Source organism: Zea mays, chromosome 9 (assembly GCF_902167145.1).
Source record: "Zea mays cultivar B73 chromosome 9, Zm-B73-REFERENCE-NAM-5.0, whole genome shotgun sequence".
Lineage (NCBI taxonomy): Eukaryota > Viridiplantae > Streptophyta > Magnoliopsida > Poales > Poaceae > Zea > Zea mays.
The window spans coordinates 74,202,825-74,221,873 of record NC_050104.1 but is presented as its reverse complement, the minus strand read 5'-3'; positions in this window follow the sequence as shown (position 1 = coordinate 74,221,873).

The window sequence follows — 19,049 nt, the reverse complement described above, 5'->3', positions numbered from 1 at the left end:
GCCGTTCCCGACCCGGTTCCGACCCCCAACTACTATCACGAAGTACTCGGGGGAGACGAGACCAGAAATGCGGCTCGCGGACTACCGGCTGGCTTGCCAACTGAGTGGAACGGACGATGACAACCTCATCATCCGCAACCTCCCCCTGTTCCTCTCCGACACCGCTCGCGCCTGGCTGGAGCACCTGCCCCCGGGGTAGATCTCCAACTGGGATGACCTGGTCCAAGCCTTCGCCGACAATTTCCAGGGCACGTATGTACGCCCTGGAAACTCCTGGGACCTCCGAAGCTGCCGGCAGCGGCCGGGAGAGTCTCTCCGGGACTACATCCGGCGATTCTCGAAGCAGCGCACCGAGCTGCCAAACATCACCGATTTGGATGTCATCGGCGCGTTCCTCGCCGGCACCACCTGCCGCGACCTGGTGAGCAAGCTGGGTCGCAAGACCCCCACCAGGGCGAGCGAGCTGATCGACATCGCCACCAAGTTCGCCTCTGGCCAGGAGGCGGTTGAGGCTATCTTCCGGAAGGACAAGCAGCCCCAGGGCCACCCACTGGAAGATGCCCCCAAGGCGTCAACTCAGCGCGGCACCAAGAAGAAGGGCAAGAAGAAGTCGCAAGCGAAACGCGACGCCACCGACGCGGACCTTGTCGCCGCCGGTGAGTACAAGAACCCTCGGAAACCCCCCGAAGGTGCCAACCTCTTCAACAAGATGCTCAAGGAGCTGTGCCCCTACCATCAGGGGCCCGTCAAGCACACCCTTGAGGAGTGCGCTATGCTTCGGCGTCACTTCCATAGGGCCGGGCCACCCGCGGAGGGTGGCAGGGCTCGCGACGACGACAAGAAGGAAGATCACCAGGCAGGAGACTTCCTCGAGGTCCGCGACTGCTTCATGATCTACGATGGGCAAGCAGCGAACGCCTCGGCTCGGCACCGCAAGCAAGAGCGTCGGGAGGTCTGTTCGGTGAAGGTGGCGGCGCCAGTCTACCTAGACTGGTCCGACAAGCCCATCACCTTCGACCAAGCCGACCACCCCGACCACGTGCCGAGCCCGGGGAAATACCCGCTCGTCGTCGACCCCGTCATCGGCGACGTCAGGCTCACCAAGGTCCTCATGGACGGAGGCAGCAGCCTCAACATCATCTACGCCGAGACCCTCGGGCTCCTGCGTGTCGATCTGTCCTCGGTCCGGGCAGGCGCTGCCCCTTTCCACGGGATCATCCCCGGGAAGCGCGTTCAGCCCCTCGGACAACTCGACCTTCCCGTCAGCTTCGGAACGCCCTCCAACTTCCGAAGGGAGACCCTCACGTTCGAGGTGGTCGGGTTCCGAGGAACCTACCACGCGGTACTGGGGAGGCCATGCTACGCGAAGTTCATGGCCGTCCCCAACTACACCTACCTCAAGCTCAAGATGCCAGGCCCCAACGGGGTCATCACCGTCGGCCCCACGTACAAACACGCGTTCGAGTGCGACGTGGAGTGCGTGGAGTACGGTGAGGCCCTCGCCGAATCCGAGGCCCTCATCGCCGACCTGGAGAGCCTCTCTAAGGAGGTGCCAGACGTGAAGCGTCACGCCGGCAACTTCGAGCCAGCGGAGACGGTTAAGTCTGTCCCCCTCGACCCCAGCAGCGACGCCTCCAAGCAGATCCGGATCGGCTCCGAGCTTGATCCCAAATAGGAAGCAGTGCTCGTCGACTTTCTCCGCGCGAATGCCGACGTCTTCGCGTGGAGTCCCTCGGACATGCCCGGCATACCGAGGGATGTTGCCGAGCACTCGCTGGACATCCGAGCCGGAGCCCGACCCGTCAAGCAGCCTCTGCGCCGATTCGACGAAGAAAAGCGCAGAGCCATAGGCGAGGAGATCCACAAGCTAATGGCGGCAGGGTTCATCAAAGAGGTATTCCATCCCGAATGGCTTGCCAACCCTGTGCTTGTGAGAAAGAAAGGAGGGAAATGGCGGATGTGTGTAGACTACACTGGTCTAAACAAAGCATGTCCGAAGGTTCCCTACCCTCTGCCTCGCATCGATCAAATCGTGGATTCCACTGCTAGGTGCGAAACCCTGTCTTTCCTCGATGCCTACTTAGGGTATCACCAAATCAGGATGAAGGAGTCCGACCAGCTCGCGACTTCTTTCATCACGCCCTTCGGCATGTACTGCTATGTCACCATGCCGTTCGGCTTGAGGAATGCGGGCGCGACGTACCAGTGGTGCATGAACCATGTGTTCGGCCAACACATTGGCCGGACGGTCGAGGCCTACCTCGATGACATCGTACTCAAGACGAGGAAAGCCTTCGACCTCCTTTCCGACCTTGAAGTGACATTCCGATGTCTCAAGGCGAAAGGCGTGAAGCTCAATCCCGAAAAGTGTGTCTTCGGGGTGCCCCGAGGCATGCTCTTGGGGTTCATCGTCTCCGAGCGGGGCATCGAAGCCAACTTGGAGAAGATCGCAGCCATCACCAGCATGGGGCCCATAAAAGACTTAAAAGGCGTACAGGGAGTCATGGGATGTCTTGCGGCTCTGAGCTGCTTCATCACACGCCTCGGCGAAAGAGGCCTGCCTCTGTACCGCCTCTTAAGGAAGGCCGAGTGCTTCACTTGGACCCCTGAGGCTGAGGAAGCCCTCGGAAACCTGAAGGCGCTCCTCACGAATGCGCCCATCTTGGTGCCCCCCGCTGCCGGAGAAGCCCTCTTGATCTACGTCGCCGCGACCACCCTAGTGGTTAGCGCCGCGATTGTGGTTGATAGACGAGAAGAGGGGCATACATTGCCTGTCCAGAGGCCAGTATACTTCGTCAGCGAGGTACTGTCCGAGACCAAGATCCGCTACCCACAAGTTCAGAAGCTGCTGTACGCGGTGATCCTGATGCGGCGGAAGTTGCGACACTACTTCGAGTCTCATCTGGTAACTGTGGTGCCATCCTTCCCCCTGGGGGAGATCATCCAGTGCCGAGAGGCCTCGAGTAGAATCGCAAAGTGGGCGGTGGAAATCATGGGCGAAACAATCTCGTTCGCCCCTCGGAAGGCCATCAAGTCCCAGGTCTTGGCGGACTTCATGGCTGAATGGGTCGACACCCAGCTCCCAACAGCTCCGATCCAACCGGAGCTCTGGACCATGTTCTTCGACGGGTCGCTGATGAAGACAGGAGCCGGCACAGGCCTATTCTTCATCTCGCCCCTCGGGAAGCACCTACGCTACGTGCTACTCCTCCATTTCCCGGCGTCCAACAATGTGGCTGAGTACGAGGCTCTGGTCAACGGGTTGCGGATCGCCATCGAGCTAGGGGTCCGACGCCTCGACGCTCGCGGTGACTCGCAGCTCGTCATCGACCAAGTCATGAAGAACTCCCACTGCCGCGACCCGAAGATGGAGGCCTACTGCGATGAGGTTCAGCGCCTGGAAGACAAGTTCTACGGGCTCGAGCTCAACCACATCGCCCGGCGCTACAACGAGACTGCGGACGAGCTGGCTAAAATAGCCTCGGGGCGAACAACGGTTCCCCCGGACATCTTCTCCCGAGACCTGCATCAACCCTCCGTCAAAATCGACGACACGCCTGAGCCCGAGGCACCCTCGGCCCAGCCCGAGGTACCCTCGGCTCAGTCCGTGGCACCCTCAGCTCGGCCTGAGGCACCCTCGGTTCAGCCCGAGGCACCCTCGGCCCCCGAGGGTGAGGCACTGCGCGTCGAGGAGGAGCGAAGCGGGGTCACGCCTAATCAAAACTGGCAGTCCCCGTACCTGCAATATCTCCACCGAGGAGAGCTACCCCTCGACCGAGCCGAAGCTCGGCGGTTGGCGCGGCACGCCAAGTCATTCGTCTTGCTGGGAGATGGGAAGGAGCTCTACCACCGCAGCCCCTCAGGCATCCTCCAGCGATGCATCTCCATCGCCGAAGGCCAGGAGCTCCTATAAGAGATACACTCGGGGGCTTGCGGCCATCACGCAGCACCTCGAGCTCTTGTTGGAAACGCCTTCCGACAAGGTTTCTACTGGCCGACGGCGGTGGCCGACGCCACTAGAATTGTCCGCACCTGCGAAGGGTGTCAGTTCTACGCAAGGCAGACCCACCTGCCTGCTCGGGCTCTGCGGACGAAACCCATCACCTGGCCTTTTGCTGTGTGGGGTCTGGACCTCGTCGGCCCCTTGCAGAAGGCACCCGGGGGCTACACACACCCCTGGAAAGGGCTGTTCGCCATCGCCAAAGTTCTGAAGCCCGGAACGAACAAGCTGGCCAACAGTCAGGGCGAGGTCTACACCAACACTTGGAACATCCAACAGCTACGTTGCTTCTACCCTTAAGACGTTTTCAAGTTGTTCGTATACCTCGTTCCCACGCAAAATTTAGTCATCAAGGAAGGGTGAGCCTTGCCTCGGCAAAGCCCGACCCTCCCTCGGGGGCTAAAAAGGGGGGAACCCCCTCCACGTCAAAATTTTCAATCAAAAAAAGGCTTCCGCGTTCCCCCCGGCTATGTCGGTAGTAGGACCCCAAGAAGCGAACGCGGGTGCATGTAAGTGGCAAGGTTGACTGAGCCGAGGGACTCCTACGCCTCTGGGTTACAGATACCTCACTCGTCACCTACCACGAAAAATGACTCCTACTTGGGCAAGCCACCCTGCTACCGACGAGCGGAGCCGGACACGCAAAATGAAAAGGAAAAGGGGCACGACTTTATACTACGATAATAAAGTGTTCTAGCCTCAGCGGCTGCAGAAGACACACGTGCATTCAAAGGAAACTGCCCCGACAGAGTTAGGCGCCGCCCGGAGAAGGAGCCGCGCCTTCGGCTTCGTCCCCACCCTCGGCAAAGTCCACCCCGGCTTCGGACGACGACGCAGGCGGGAGGATCTCTGCCTCGAAGGTGGTCGCCAGCACCGCGCTCGGGCCCGCGGCGGCCGCGTCGAGCCTCTGGACTTCAGTCAGGGCAGCTTCATCTTCGTCAGGAAGACAATATCCCTCGCTGACCCGCTCCAGATCCACGACGTAGTGGGAAGCAAGCACGGCGAAGGCCCGCCTGACGCCGTGGTGTAGCGCCTCGCGGAGTCTGCCGCGCACGTGATCGCCCAAGGCCTGCAGGCGACTTTGAGGGGAGCTCCCTGAGGGGACGTCACCGAAGCCAAAGACCCGGCAGAAATCCGAGACGGCCTCGGACATGGCCGCATGGTCGGCCTCCCTCTGCTCGGCCGCCCCGGCAAGCGCCCTGGTGGACTCATCAAGGGCGGACTCGAGCTCTGCGAACACCCAGAACGCGAGGCCTCAAACACAAGCGGAGGAAACAAGCTGAAACGAAAACCGAAAATGGTCGGGACATACCTCCGGCTCGGGCACGCTGCTCCGAGGCTGCGGCCTGGGCTACGGCTAGGTCTGCTACAAGGGCTCCAGCCCGGCTTTCGGCCTCGGCAACCCGGCCCCGAGATTGGTCTCGCTCATTGGCGACCTGGTCAAACTCCAACTGCTGTCGTTGCACCTCTGCGCGTGCCGCTGCAGCCTCTGCGCGTGCCGCTGCCGCCTCGACTCTCAGATCGGCGCAGAGCAACCGAAGGTCCGCCACCTCGGCGCCCTGCTGAGAGAGACGCGCAGTAGCCCCGGCGAGCGAGGTCCTCAGGGATCGCAGCGAGCCCCAGATGTCGACCTCGTGGCGGATGAACGACGACTTGGCGGCGCTCAGATCCGTCAGATCCTGAGGGAAGGAAGCGGGGCGTCACAAAAGATGCCTTGGTCACAAAAAAAGGTATGCCTGAAACCATTACCTGGAGGATTTTGGGGACGTCCCTGCAGAAAACCTCGAGCGACGACCGGAGCGACCCAACCGTTGCTTCGGCACACTTGCGGAGCTCGTCCCAAGACTGCTCCTCCCGCTCATCGTCAAGAACGAAGAAGGGATCCGAGGCCTCACGGGTCCGGAACCGGAGCAACTGGCGCCGACCCTCGGAGCTCCGCCGTGCAGGGACAAGGCTGCCGCTCGGCGGGACGGATCGCGTTTCCGTGCCCCCCTCCTCCGAGGCACCGAGCGCCGATGCCTCGGCCATCTCAGCGTCGGCAGCAACAGGTCGCTCCCCGACTGGGACGGCAGCGGCTTCAGTAGCAACAGGTGCCAGCACCGGCGGCATGTCCGGTGGGGTCGAGGTCGCGTCCGCGCCAGCCGCCTCCTCCAGCACGATGGCCGCCTCGGCAGAAGAGCCGGCCTCGGGAACTCGCTCCACGGCGACTGGTGCCGCCTGAGCCCCCTGCTGTGGAGCACCTTGCGAGAAGGTCAGCTAAACAGCGAGGCTCGGAGCGGCACCGGCTGCGGAAGCCGACGTCGTCTTAAGGGCCTTTCGGGGAGCCAGATCGGTCAGGCCATGGCTTCGCTTGCTGAGAAGGAAAGAAAAGTCGCGGTCGGGACATACGAATGAGAAGCCAGGACGAATACGTTCCAAGATACTTACCCGCTCCGGGCCATGATCAACCGTGCCTGAGGGGAGGTCTCTCGGATCTCGACCCCCGAAGGCGTCGCCGAGGTCCGCCTCGCCGCCAGCTTCGTCACCACCCTCGCCTTGGGCACCTTGGACGCCCGGGAGACGGACTGCCCAGGCGCTGCCACGGCGACCCGAGGGTCGCTCTCCTGCGCTGCCGGCGTGGGCGACGGCTCTCGGGGAACAGACGCCTCGGCCTGACTCCCCGGGGTCACCTCAACTTCCCCGGCCGAGGGGTCAAGTACCCTCTCGGTCTGCCCCCGCTCTTTGGGCCGGGACCTCGGCGTCCCGACTCCGGGGACTGACGACGCCAACCCACTCGGGGGCTGGCTTGACGGCTCCTGGCCTAGCCTCAAGCCCGGGCTGAAGCCGAGGCGGGCAGCCATGTCGTCATCCTCGTCATTATCTTCATCATCGTCATCGTCGTCTGGCGTTTCCGGCGACGGCTCCCTCGGGAGCCCCTCCCTCTCCTGCCGACGACAGAGCTTTTCCAATGCGTCTCGGGCCCGCATCCGCTCGCGGGCCCGGGCCTTCTCCGCGTCCTTCTTTTTCTTCTTCTCCTCCGCGGCAACCCGCCGCGCTGCTCGGTCCACCGCATCCTCCGAGACCCATGGCCGGGAAGGCTTGTGCCACCCTACCTCCTGGAGACGAATGGGAATCCCGACCGTAAGAACCAGGGGCAACCCGACACAAGGAGAAGGAAGGAGCGGACACTCACCAGGGTCACGCACCCTTGGTCGGGGCGCATCAAGGGCTGGGAAAAGGTGCTAGCGTCCGGTTTTCCCAACGCGACGGCCACCCGCCCGTGGAGAACGTCGATGGGAAGAGGATCCGAGGACATCCGCGAGCCCTCCAAGTCAGCCTCCGGTGTCATCTCCCAAAGCGGCAACCGCCGCTCCGCCAAGGGAAGCACCCTCTGGCGGTGGATGGCGGCAATCACTCCCGCGGCGGTGAGTCCCCCTTTCCGCAGCGCCTCCAGGGCCTTGAGAAGGGGCTCGAGGTTCTTCTGTCTGTCGTGCGGGGTCCCGTGGCGCCAAGCATCGGCGGCGACGGTGACCACTCGCTGGGAAAACGGCGGGAGCATCTCGCTGTCGTCCCGGAGGTAGAACCACCGGCGCTGCCACCCTTTATTCGAGGATGCAAGGATGGCAGGATTGTACAGCGACGCCCGTGACTGCCTCAGCTGGAGGATGCAGCCGCCGGCCCACACTGCCGCTCGGACCCTTCTCTCCCCCGTCGGCGAAGCAAAAAGCTCCGCGGAAAAGAGATGAGTCCACAAGTCCCAGTGGGGGGCGATCCCCAAATACCCTTCGCACACCACTACGAAGATGGCGGCTTGCGAGTTGGAGTTGGGGCTGAGGTTGTGCAACTCCACCCCATAGTTGTGCAGGATCGCCCGCATAAAGTGGCTCGCCGGCACACCGAATCCCCGCTCGTGGAAGGAGACGAAGCTCACGACGTACCCCGGCGGCAGGGACGGAGCGGCTCCGCTCGCAGGGGGAATCCACTCCGGCCGCCTCTCATCAGAGAGAGGGCGAAGTAAACCCTCAGCAACAAGATCCTCCAGATCACCCGCCGTGACCGTGGAGAAAGGCCATGGATCGCGCGGCGAGATGATGGTCACCCGGTCGGCCATCACCGAGCAAAAGGGGTGGCGGCGGAAAGGACTGGGTAAGCGGTTTCCTTTTCTCTGGCTAAACCTCTCGGGTTGCGAAAACCTAAGGGGGAGGCGAGAAGCGGAGCAAAGAACCATCGCCAGACCCTCCTCCGAGTATATAAAGACCAAGACGAGACCCGTTCAACGTTTTGTCCGGACCCGCCGCGGGATTCAAAAACCCAAAGCGAAACGGCCGTTCCTCGAACGGCTCGCGCACGCGCAACGGCTGCCCCGCGAACCGCACGCCCCGTCGCATTAACTCCGCGGCGGGAAAGGCGGCGCCTCTGGCAGGGGAAGCGAGCGACGCTTCGCCTTCGCCATAATGACCGCGTCAAAAAAGGTACGCCACGTCATTCGATTTCGTATCCTTTTCCTTTTTCCTCTTTCTCTCTCTTACAACAGGGACCGGGAAAGGGGGATACCCCGAAAAGGATCCTTCTCCGTGAAGGAAACAGGCTCCGAGCCTCCCTACTGATCAGAGGTTCGAAGGCTGGCCCCTCGGAGGGGTTTAACAGCCACCTCAGAGCGCGTGGGCTCCACACCCACTACTGGTCAGAGGTTCGAAGGCCGGCCCCTCGGAAGGGTTCAACGGCCGCCTCAGGCCACTCGGGCTCCGTGCCCACTACTAATCAGGGGTTCGAAGGCTGGCCCTCGAAGGGTTCACAGCCGCCTCAGACACAGAGCGAGGGATGACCATGGGTACGTTTGATACATAACCAAGGCTCGGGCTGCGCTCCTGAGGTACCCTAGGACATTTCCGAGACCAGCGGGAACGATCTTGTAACGGAATCCCATCAGAGGGAGGCATCGAGCCCTTGGACCCCATCGACAGGGGACCGGGTCCGGCAGATCACCCACAGGTACTTTTGGGCGCGCCTCTGGGCCTCTAGCCGACCCCTAGCAAATGGGGCACGGACGTCCGCTCGGATTACCCGCCAGCAGCTCACCGGAGACACCATGTTCGGCGCCCTCCGAGGGCAACATGGCGCTTTCCCCCTCTCCTCCTTGCGAAAAGGCGACGCAGGGGCGTATGTAAAAAAGTCGAGTCTGTCCCTGACCGTCCTCTCGCCCTGTGCGGAGGCTCGGGGGCTGCTCTCGCAAACCCGGCTCCGGCCAAACCGTTGACAGCGTCAACATACCAGCCCGAGAACTTGGGACCCGACCTTGCACCCGGGCTACGACCAACTCGCATGAGGGAATAACCAGGCCAGCCGAAGCATTGCGCGAGGCATTAAGACCTCGGAGGAGTCAAACCACTCCTTCGAGGCCTCGGGGGCTACACCCGGCGGGTGCGCTCGCGCGCACCCACCGGAACAAAACGCAACCGAGAAAGGCTGGTCCCCTTGCAAAAAAGTGCGACAAAAGCCTCCAAGCGAGTGTTAACACTCCCTTCGAGGCTCGGGGGCTATAGTTGGGGACCATAATTAGGGGTACCCTCAAGACTCCTAATTCTCAGCTGGTAACCCCCATCAGCACAAAGCTGCAAAGGCCTGATGGGTGCGATTAAGTCAGGGATCGGTCCATTCGAGGGACTCGATTACGCCTCACCCGAGCCTAGCCTCGAGCAAGGGCAGCCAACCCCGGAGGATCTCCGTCTCGCCCGAGGCCCCCCTCCAGCGACGAACATACTTCCGGCTCGCCCGAGGCCCTGTCTTCGCCAAGAAGCAACCCTGACCAAATCGCCGCGCCAACCGACCAAATCGCCGGAGCATTTAATGCAAAGGTGGCCTGACACCTTTATCCTGACGCGCGCCCTTCAGTCAGCAGAGCCGAAGTGACCGCAGTCACTTCGCCGCTCCACTGACCGGCCTGGCAGAAGGACAGCGCCGCCTGCGCCGCTCCGACTGTTGTGCCACTCGACAGAGCGAGGCTGACAGGCAGCTAGGCCCGGCCTCAGGCACCATAGGAAACTCCGCTTCGCCCGACCTAGGGCTCGGACTCGGGTTAAACCCCGGAAGACGGCAAACTCCGCTTCGCCCGACCTGGGGCTCGGACTCGGGCTAAGCCCCGGAAGACGGCGAACTCCGCACCGCCCGACCTAGGGCTCGGACTCGGGCTAAGCCCCGGAAGACGGCGAACTCCGCTCCGCCCGACCTAGGGCTCAGACTCGGGCTCAGCCCCTGAAGACAGCGAACTCCACTCCGCCCGACCCAGGGATCGGACTCGGGCTCAGCCCCTGAAGACGACGAACTCCGCTTCGCCCGATCCCAGGGCTCGGACTCAGCCCTGGCCTCAGCCGACGGTCTCCGCCTCGCCCGACCCAGGGGCTCGGACTCGACCTCGGCCACGGAAGACAGACTCGACCTCGACCTCGGAGGAGCCTCCACATCGCCCAACCTAGGGCGTGGACCGGCCACGTCAACAGGAGGCGCCATCATTACCCTACCCCAAGATGACTCAGGCTACGGGAAACAAGACCGACGTCCCATCTGGCTCGCTCCGCCAGACAAAGTAATGATGGCGCCCCGCACACTCTATGACGATGGCGGCACTCAGCCCTCTTACGGAAGCAAGAGGACGTCAGCAAGGACTCGACAGCCCCGACAGCTGTCCTTCCGCCAGGCTCCAGCGCTCCTCCGACGGCCACGGCACCACACGAACCGGGTGCCAAAACCTCTCCGGCTGCCACGATGACATGTACTTAGGGCGCTAGCTCTCCTCCGCTAGACACGTTAGCACTCTGCTACACCCCCATTGTACACCTGGATCCTCTCCTTACGCCTATAAAAGGAAGGACCAGGGCCCTCTTACAGAGGGTTGGCCGCGCGGGGACGAGGACGAGACAGGCGCTCGCGTGAGGCCGCTCGCTCCCTCCCCCGCGTGGACGCTTGTAACCCCCTACTGCAAGCGCACCCGACCTGGGCGCGGGACGAACACGAAGGCCGCGGGACGAACACGAAGGCCGCGGGATTTCCCCCTTCGCGCTCGGCCTCGCGCCGACCCATCTGGGCTGGGCACGCGGCGACATTTCACTCGTCGGCCTAGGGACCCCCCGGTCTCGAAACGCCGACAAGATTGTAACATTAAATTAAGCAAACAATTCAATCTCTGAAATCTGTACAGAAATGGGACAGATTCAGTTACTGAATTTGTAAAAAGCATAACTTCTAAACGATCAGATTTATGGCTGTCAGATTTTAACACAAGTAAGACAATAAAGTTATCTACAACTTTCTTGTGACCACCAATAACTGATTTCAAACGTAACTTAAGCAACCATTGCAATATCTCAAATCTGTTCAGATTTCGACAGATTCAGGTGCTGGACTTGTGAAAACCATAACTCCTAAACGATCAGATTTATGGTTGTCAAATTTTCGTACAAGCAAGCTAATAAGGTCATCTACAACTCTTCTATATGACTTTTCTACAGAAAACATACTTTAGTTCATCAAACAAACAGCACAACGAAAACAGTACGTGCAGCCCAAAACAGCAATTTTTAAATTTCAGCTCTCATTTACTTCAAGAATTGCCACGTTCTAGAGACTTGAATTATTTTAACACTTTACCATTTGTTGGAGTTGAAACAATCAAATTGGGACCAATAAGTAGACTTACTAACTTTTTATCCAAGTTATTTCGTGCGCTAGAATTACCACACAATTAACAAACGCATTCACCAAAATAAAACACTTCGGCACACATGTCCGACATCACTCATGATGAAACACTATTAATATTTATCTTTAGAACACCGTGACATAACCATTAAATCTCTAATTATTTTTAAGGTGTAACTCAAGCATTCCATAAAACATGCATGATTTTGTTTACTCCTATTTTTTCACTAACTATTGTAATTATAAAATGGGTGTTATTTTAGCACCATATGAAACTATCTAATTTGGGGCTAGAAATTTTATGCGGCATAGTTAATAATAAATTATGACTAATGTATAAATTTCACATGCTCAAGTTTTATATTTTATTTACTACAAAAATAACAAATTGTTGATGCAATAAAGCATGTGAGAGCAAGTTAAATCTAAAACTAATTATTTTATGTAAAAGCATGACCATATTAAGTTTCCTCAGGCTACTATAATATCATGCAAGGACAGTGAAACACCATTTTCCATTTTTGCATCTATACATTAATTTTAAACCATTTAAAACTACTTAATGTGCATTAAACAAGTTAAATTACTAACTTAATCATACATGCACCATAATTCATGAAATTGTTACCAGTCACCAAGCATCAGACCAAGAGTCTATTGTAAAAATGTCAACCCATTTGGAGCACTAGAGCTACAGATCCAAAAATAACAAGCAAATAAATCTTCTTTTTCCTATTTAACTTGATTTAATTTTCACACCAAGAAAACAATGAACAACATATAAGTTTTATATTTTTCTTAGCTAGAGTATGAAAACATCTAACTAACAAAACATGTTTCATCATTTTTGGATTTTTATAAATAACATTATGGAGAGAAGCAAGTTCGTTTATTTTCTAAACCAGTTTTAAATACGAATTTCTACAGAAACACTTTTCCACTAAAACATACCTACATATAGATCCAATAGTTAGAGCATTTCATAAGGAAGCCAACAAAACAAATTTCACGATTTTAGAAGCTCTAAAACTCGAGATATGAATATTTGAAGGAAGAGCAAAAATCTGCAACTTTGTGCACCTTTCATTTGGCCTTGGGCCCACTTGTCATACTCACACATTGCTTCTTCTTCCTTGCCTCCAGCACGCACACAGATCTTTGACGTAAACAGCAAGGAAGAGGTGGAGAGCTGGAGATGGATGAGCTCCAAAGAAGGTGTGGCAATGGGAGAGGCTAAGGGAGGGCTTGTCCGAGCATCACTGCGAGGCCGGCACCAAGCAAAGGAAGAGCGCCTGCCATAGGGAACCAGCAGGGGAAGCAAGCAGTCGGTGGCCGGCCATTGGCGGCTAGCTAGAGCAGGGCGCGACATTTGCGATGGGAGCAGAGGGTTTGGCTTGGGGCTGGCGCAAGGAGGCCTGGCTGGAGAATGAAATGGATTGGGGTGAAGGGAGAGGGCAGGCTGCTTGATTTAAAGAGGCGTCGCTGGCAGCCATTGGTGGGCGAGGCCGGCATGCTGCAGAGCTCAGTCTGCACAGAGATAGAAAGGAGCACGCATTGGACAGATATTTTTGGTATTTTCTGTTCGGATTTGGATCTCGGTCAGTGCACGAAATATCTTCCTTGGTTTATACTCTACAATTGTTGTACAGAACTTGAGGTGATTCGGGCACTGATTAGAGAGTTATAGACCCACGAAAATTGGTTAGTCAGTGGGTTAGAAATTAGTGGAAACTTGTGAAAACTGAATGTCAAAGCATGTCAAACGGAATCGGATGAATGCCATCTTTTAATATGATGTGCCTCCATTAATTATTAACAACTTTTATATTTGGGAAAACTTGAGTTGTTTAACAAAAATTTGGGAACGCGAGACGTCGACCCGAACGATGCAGATTTTAGATAGAAGAATTCAAATCCTAAAATCAGATTTTTATTATGTATTGATGGCACTGTTTGAGATACTTAGAGATTGAATCAAGGCTTGGTTTAAATATAAAATTTGTTGTATGACACAGGTTCTACAACTTTTATTAAAGGTCAAACCTTATATCTTGAATATAAATTAAAGTTTCACTTTGGTCAAGATAACATCATTATAAAGCTTCAAATTATATTTTTAAGGCAATCAGGGTATTTCTCGACATTTTCATGGCATTTTCTCTACATGAACCCTTAATAATTTTTTTGTGGTAGAGTTGATATAGAGTTGTTTGAGCAAGATGACAAGGTTTTGATGAATTTCGAAATTCGCATTTGTACGGACGAGCAGTTTCAAGCATGTATAGGATTTATCTTTTCATGTGTGTATTTGGTTCGAACTTCTAGAAATCTTTAGATACACTTGATAGATAGAGATGAATGACGATATAGAGAAAACAAGTCAATTTGCATAAGAATTAATTAGAGGTTCACACAAAGAGATCCTGCGGGAGAATGAGGATTTAGATTAAGTATTTGGACGTAGACCGACTATCGAGACAACAGATTCAGACATAGATCGGATAATATCACAATTATTAAGAGTCCGAATAAATTAGTCTAGAAAGGAGTTGCGAGACGATATTGACTTTTGAATTTGCATTTGCTCCGAGGAATAAAAGTTTTAATAGGCTCCAAATTTGGCTGTTCTTGAGATCGAATAATTCCAAATTTGGTGAAACATTCATGAGTAACTTGATAAATGGAGATATATGCGATCGAGAAATAGAAATTTTTCACTGAGCATCCGAGATTAGGATAAATCTCCCGATATAATGCGAAATAGACATCTGGGGTGTCCCAGGACGTGGAACCAAATGCCATACCTCATTCCTCGTGAAGTTGTTGAGCTCCTCTTGCATAGCCACCACCCAATCCGGATCTCTTAATGTATCCTCTATCCTGTATGGCTCAATAGAAGACACAAAAGAGTAATGTTCACAGAAATGTGCAACTCGAGATATAGTGGTTACCCCCTTATGAATGTCACCAATAATGGAGTTGACGGGGTGATCTCGTTGAATTGCTTGGTGGACTCTTGGATGTGGCGGTCTTTGGTCCCTAATTTCTTGATCATCTTCCTTGTCTTGATCATCTTCATCTCCCCCTTGATCCATGTCCTCCTCTTGAGGTGGCTCATCCTCTTGATCTTCATCCTCATTATCTTGAGCCTGATCCTCGTCTTGAGTTGGTGGAGATGCTTGCATGGAAGATGACAGTTGATCTTGTGTTTGTGGAGACTCTTCGGATTCTTTAGGACACACATCCCCTATTGACATGTTCCTTAGCGGGACGCATGGAGCCTCTTCATCATCTAATTCATCAACATCAACTTGCTCCACTTGGGAGCCATTAGTCTTATCAAACACAATGTCACAAGAAACTTCAACCAATCCAGTGGATTTGTTAAAGACTCTATATGCCCTTGTGTTTGAGTCATATCCTAGTAAAAAGCCTTCTACAGCCATAGGAGTAAATTTAGAACTTCTACCTCTTTTAATAAGAATAAATCATTTACTCCCAAAGACTCTAAAATATGAAACATTGGGCTTTTTACCAGTGAGGAGTTCATAAGATGTCTTCTTGAGAATTTGGTGAAGGTAGAGCCGGTTGATGGAGTAGCAAGCGGTGTTGATTGCTTCCACCCAAAACCGGTCCGGAGTCTTGTATTCATCAAGCATGGTCCTTGCCATGTCCAGTAGAGTTCTATTCTTCCTCTCCACTACACCATTTTGTTGGGATATGTAGGGAGAAGAGAACTCATGCTTGATGCCTCCTCCTCAAGATATCCTTCAATTTGAGAGTTCTTAAACTCCGTCCCATTGTCTCTTCTTATCTTTTTGATCCTTAATCCGAACTCATTTTGAGCCCGTCTTAAGAATCTCTTTAAGGTTTCTTGGGTTTGAGATTTTTCCTATAAAAAGAATACCCAAGTGAAGAGAGAATAATCATCCACAATAACTAGATAGTACTTACTCCCACCGATGCTTATGTAAGCGATCAGGGCGAATAGGTCCATGTGGAGTAGTTCAAGTGGCATGGCCGTTGTCATGTTGTTTTTGTGTGGATGATGGACTCCAACTTGCTTTCCTGCTTGGCATGCGCTACAAATCCTGTCTTTCTCAAAATGAACATTGGTTAGTCCTAAAATGTGTTCTCCCTTTAGAAGTTTGTGGAGATTCTTCATCCCAACATGGGCAAGTCGGCGATGCCAGAGCCAACCCATGTTATTCTTAGCAATTAAGCAAGTGTCTAGTTCAGCTTGATTATCATTAAAATCAACTAAGTATAGCTGACCATCTAGCACTCCCTTGAATGCTACTGAATCATCACTTCTTCTAAAGACAGTAACACCTACATCAATAAATAGACAATTGTAGCCCATTTTGCATAATTGAGAAATAGAAAGCAAGATGTAATCTAAAGAATCAACGAGAAAAACATTGGAAATAGAATGGTCAGGAGATATAGCTATTTTACCCAAACCTTTGACCAAACCTTGATTTTCATCCCCGAATGTGATGGCTCGTTGGGGATCTTCATTTTTCTCATAGGAGGAGAACATCCTTTTCTCCCCTGTCATGTGGTTTGTGCACCCGCTATCGATTATCCAACTTGAACCACCGGATGCATAAACCTACAAAACAATTTAGGCCTTGTTCTTAGGTACCCAAACAGTCTTGGGTCCTTTGACGTTAGAAACAAGCACCTTGGGTACCCAAACACAAGTCTTGGGACTCTTGTGTTTGCCCCCAACATATTTGGCAACTATTTTGCCTGATTTGTTAGTTAAAACATATGAAGCATCAAAAGTCTTAAATGAAATATTATGTTCATTTGATGCATTAGGAATTTTCTTTTTAGGCATTTTAACATGAGTGGAATGCCTAGAACTAGAAGCCTTATTTTTGTACATAAAAGCATGGCGAGAAATAGTATGAGGTTTTCTAGCATGAATTTTCCTAATTTTGTGCTCATGATAGTTTACAGGATATAAAATATAGCCCTCACTATCCTGAACCATGGGATCATTACCCTTGACAAAATTAGACAATCTTTTGGGGGCATTAATGTAAGGAAAATGGACCCCGGTCCATTTGGCTAATTGAGTTTTGGTGTTTGATGATCAACACAATCCGTGAACTAATAAGTTTTCTAGTGTTTATATTTGTAGTTCACAGGATGCAAGATTTACTTGGACTAAGGAATTGGGGAAAGCAACACCTCAAAAGAAGACATTAAAAAGATCCAAGAAAAGTCCAAGTGTGCTGCCTGTGGACTGTCCGGTGCCCACACGTCGGACTGTCCGGTGCACCAGGGAACCGCAGCCCAACGGCTAGTTCCAGGTGGCACCCGGAGAGAAGACCACCGGACTGTCCGGTGTGAGGACCAGACTGTCCGGAGTGGAAAGCCTGTGGCGCCAACGGTCACCTCCTCTGACAGGGCAACGGCTAGGCGCACCGGACAGGCTACAGTGCGCTGTACGGTGCACAACCGGACTGTCCGGTGTGCCGCAGAGAAGCAGCAGCTTTTCTCCAACGGCTCTATTTGTGTTGGAGGCTATAAATACACCCCCAACCGGCCATTTCCAAGTGTGGGAGCCCAAGAGACATACCAAGGCATATAGTAGACATTCCCAAGTGCTCTTACACCCAAGTGCTTAATAGAATCACTCGGTGATTAGCGTAGATGCTTTGCGAAGTGCTTAGGTTAGTTAGACCGCTTTAGCGCTTGCTCTAGGTGAACCCTAGATTGTTGAGTGAGTTTAGATAAACCTCACAACCCCTCGGCTCTTCCGTGAGCCGTTGTAATTGTACCGAGTGGGGCGAGTGTCTTGCGAGACCGTGACAACCGCGTTTGTGTCACGGCCGCCACCGTGTACCGGAGGGAACGAGGCCCTTGGCGTTTCGGCCGGAAGCTCGATAGTGGAGACGGCGGGGAGCGTCCGAGAGCAGCCGGAAGCGGAGCACCACTTGCACGTGGAGAAGGCCCGCAGCTCTCTACGGAGTTACTCGACTGAGGTGCTTGGCCCTCGTGTGGGCTTCCCTTTGCGTAGGGGCACCAACGAGGATTAGTCGGGACCTTGCGCGGTTCCGGATACCTCGGTAAAAATACCGACGTCATCCACGAGAGTTTGCTTCTCTACTTTACTCTTTAAGTTTCCGCATTTATATTAGACATTTAAGTTTCAATCTTGTATACATACTTATTTAGTGTAGATTGAAACTTAGCCATTGCAGTAGAGATAGCAACACTTAGACAAAACCTAGTTTGCACATTCTAGTTTGACTATTTGCATAGATTTTGCTCTAGGGATTTAGAAGTCCTAATTCACCCCCCCCCCTCTTAGGCATCACCCGTTTCCTACAAGTGGTATCAGAGTCTGGTTTAGCTCATTTGAAATGCTTTAGCTTCACCGCTAAAAGAGCCGACGCTTTTTAGAGGAATGGATGGATACTCATAGGCCACCACACTTCGACGGCACTAACTTCGTCGGCCGGCCCACGAAAATAGAAGGTTATTTTCGTCGGCCTTTGGGACCGACGAAAATGCGGCCTATTTTCGTGGGTCAGGCTGTATTTTCGTCAGCTTGCCGACGAAAATACGAAAGTTATTTTCGTCGGCCTCTAAACCGACGAAAATAATCTGTATTTTCGTCGGTCTCCGCTCGGCCGACGCATATACGGTGTTTATTTTCGTCGGTCTCGCTCGGCCGACGAAAATACGGTGTTTATTTTCGTCGGTCTCCGCTCGGCCGACGAAAATAAACTTTGAACGGACCACTATTTTCGTCGGCCCCAATGAGGCCGACGAAAATAAAGGCCGTTATCTTCCATCCCGGCCTTCTCTCTCGTCTCTCACGCGACCTCACTCTCTCATGAATCCGCCGCCGCCGCCGCCGCCGCAACCGCGCCGCGCGCCCGCAGCGTTGCCGTCGCGCGCCCGCCCGCCCGCGCGCATGCAGCCGCGCGCCCGCCCGCCCGCCCGCCCGCAGCCGCGCCGCCGCGCAACCGTCGCCGCGCACCCGCCCGCCGTGCAACCGCCGCCGCGCGCCCGTCCGCCCGCCCGCTGCGCCGCGCGCCCGCCGCCGCGCCGCGTGCCGCACCCTCACCGCGCCGAGCCGCCTACCCACGCCGAGCAACCGCACCATCGCCGTGCCGAGCAGCCGAGCAGCCGCACCCTCGCCACGCCGCCTACCCACGCTGAGCAGCCGCACCCTCGCCGCGCCGCGCGCCCTCGACGATTGCCCTCGCCGCGTTGCGTGCTCTCGCTGCACGCACTCGCCGCGCCGCGCCACGCCAAGCCGCCTCCCCACGCCGCGCCCACTCCGAACAGCCGTCCCACGCCGCGGCCCCCTCCACCTTGCCACGGTAATGGTTTTACTTAATTTATAGTA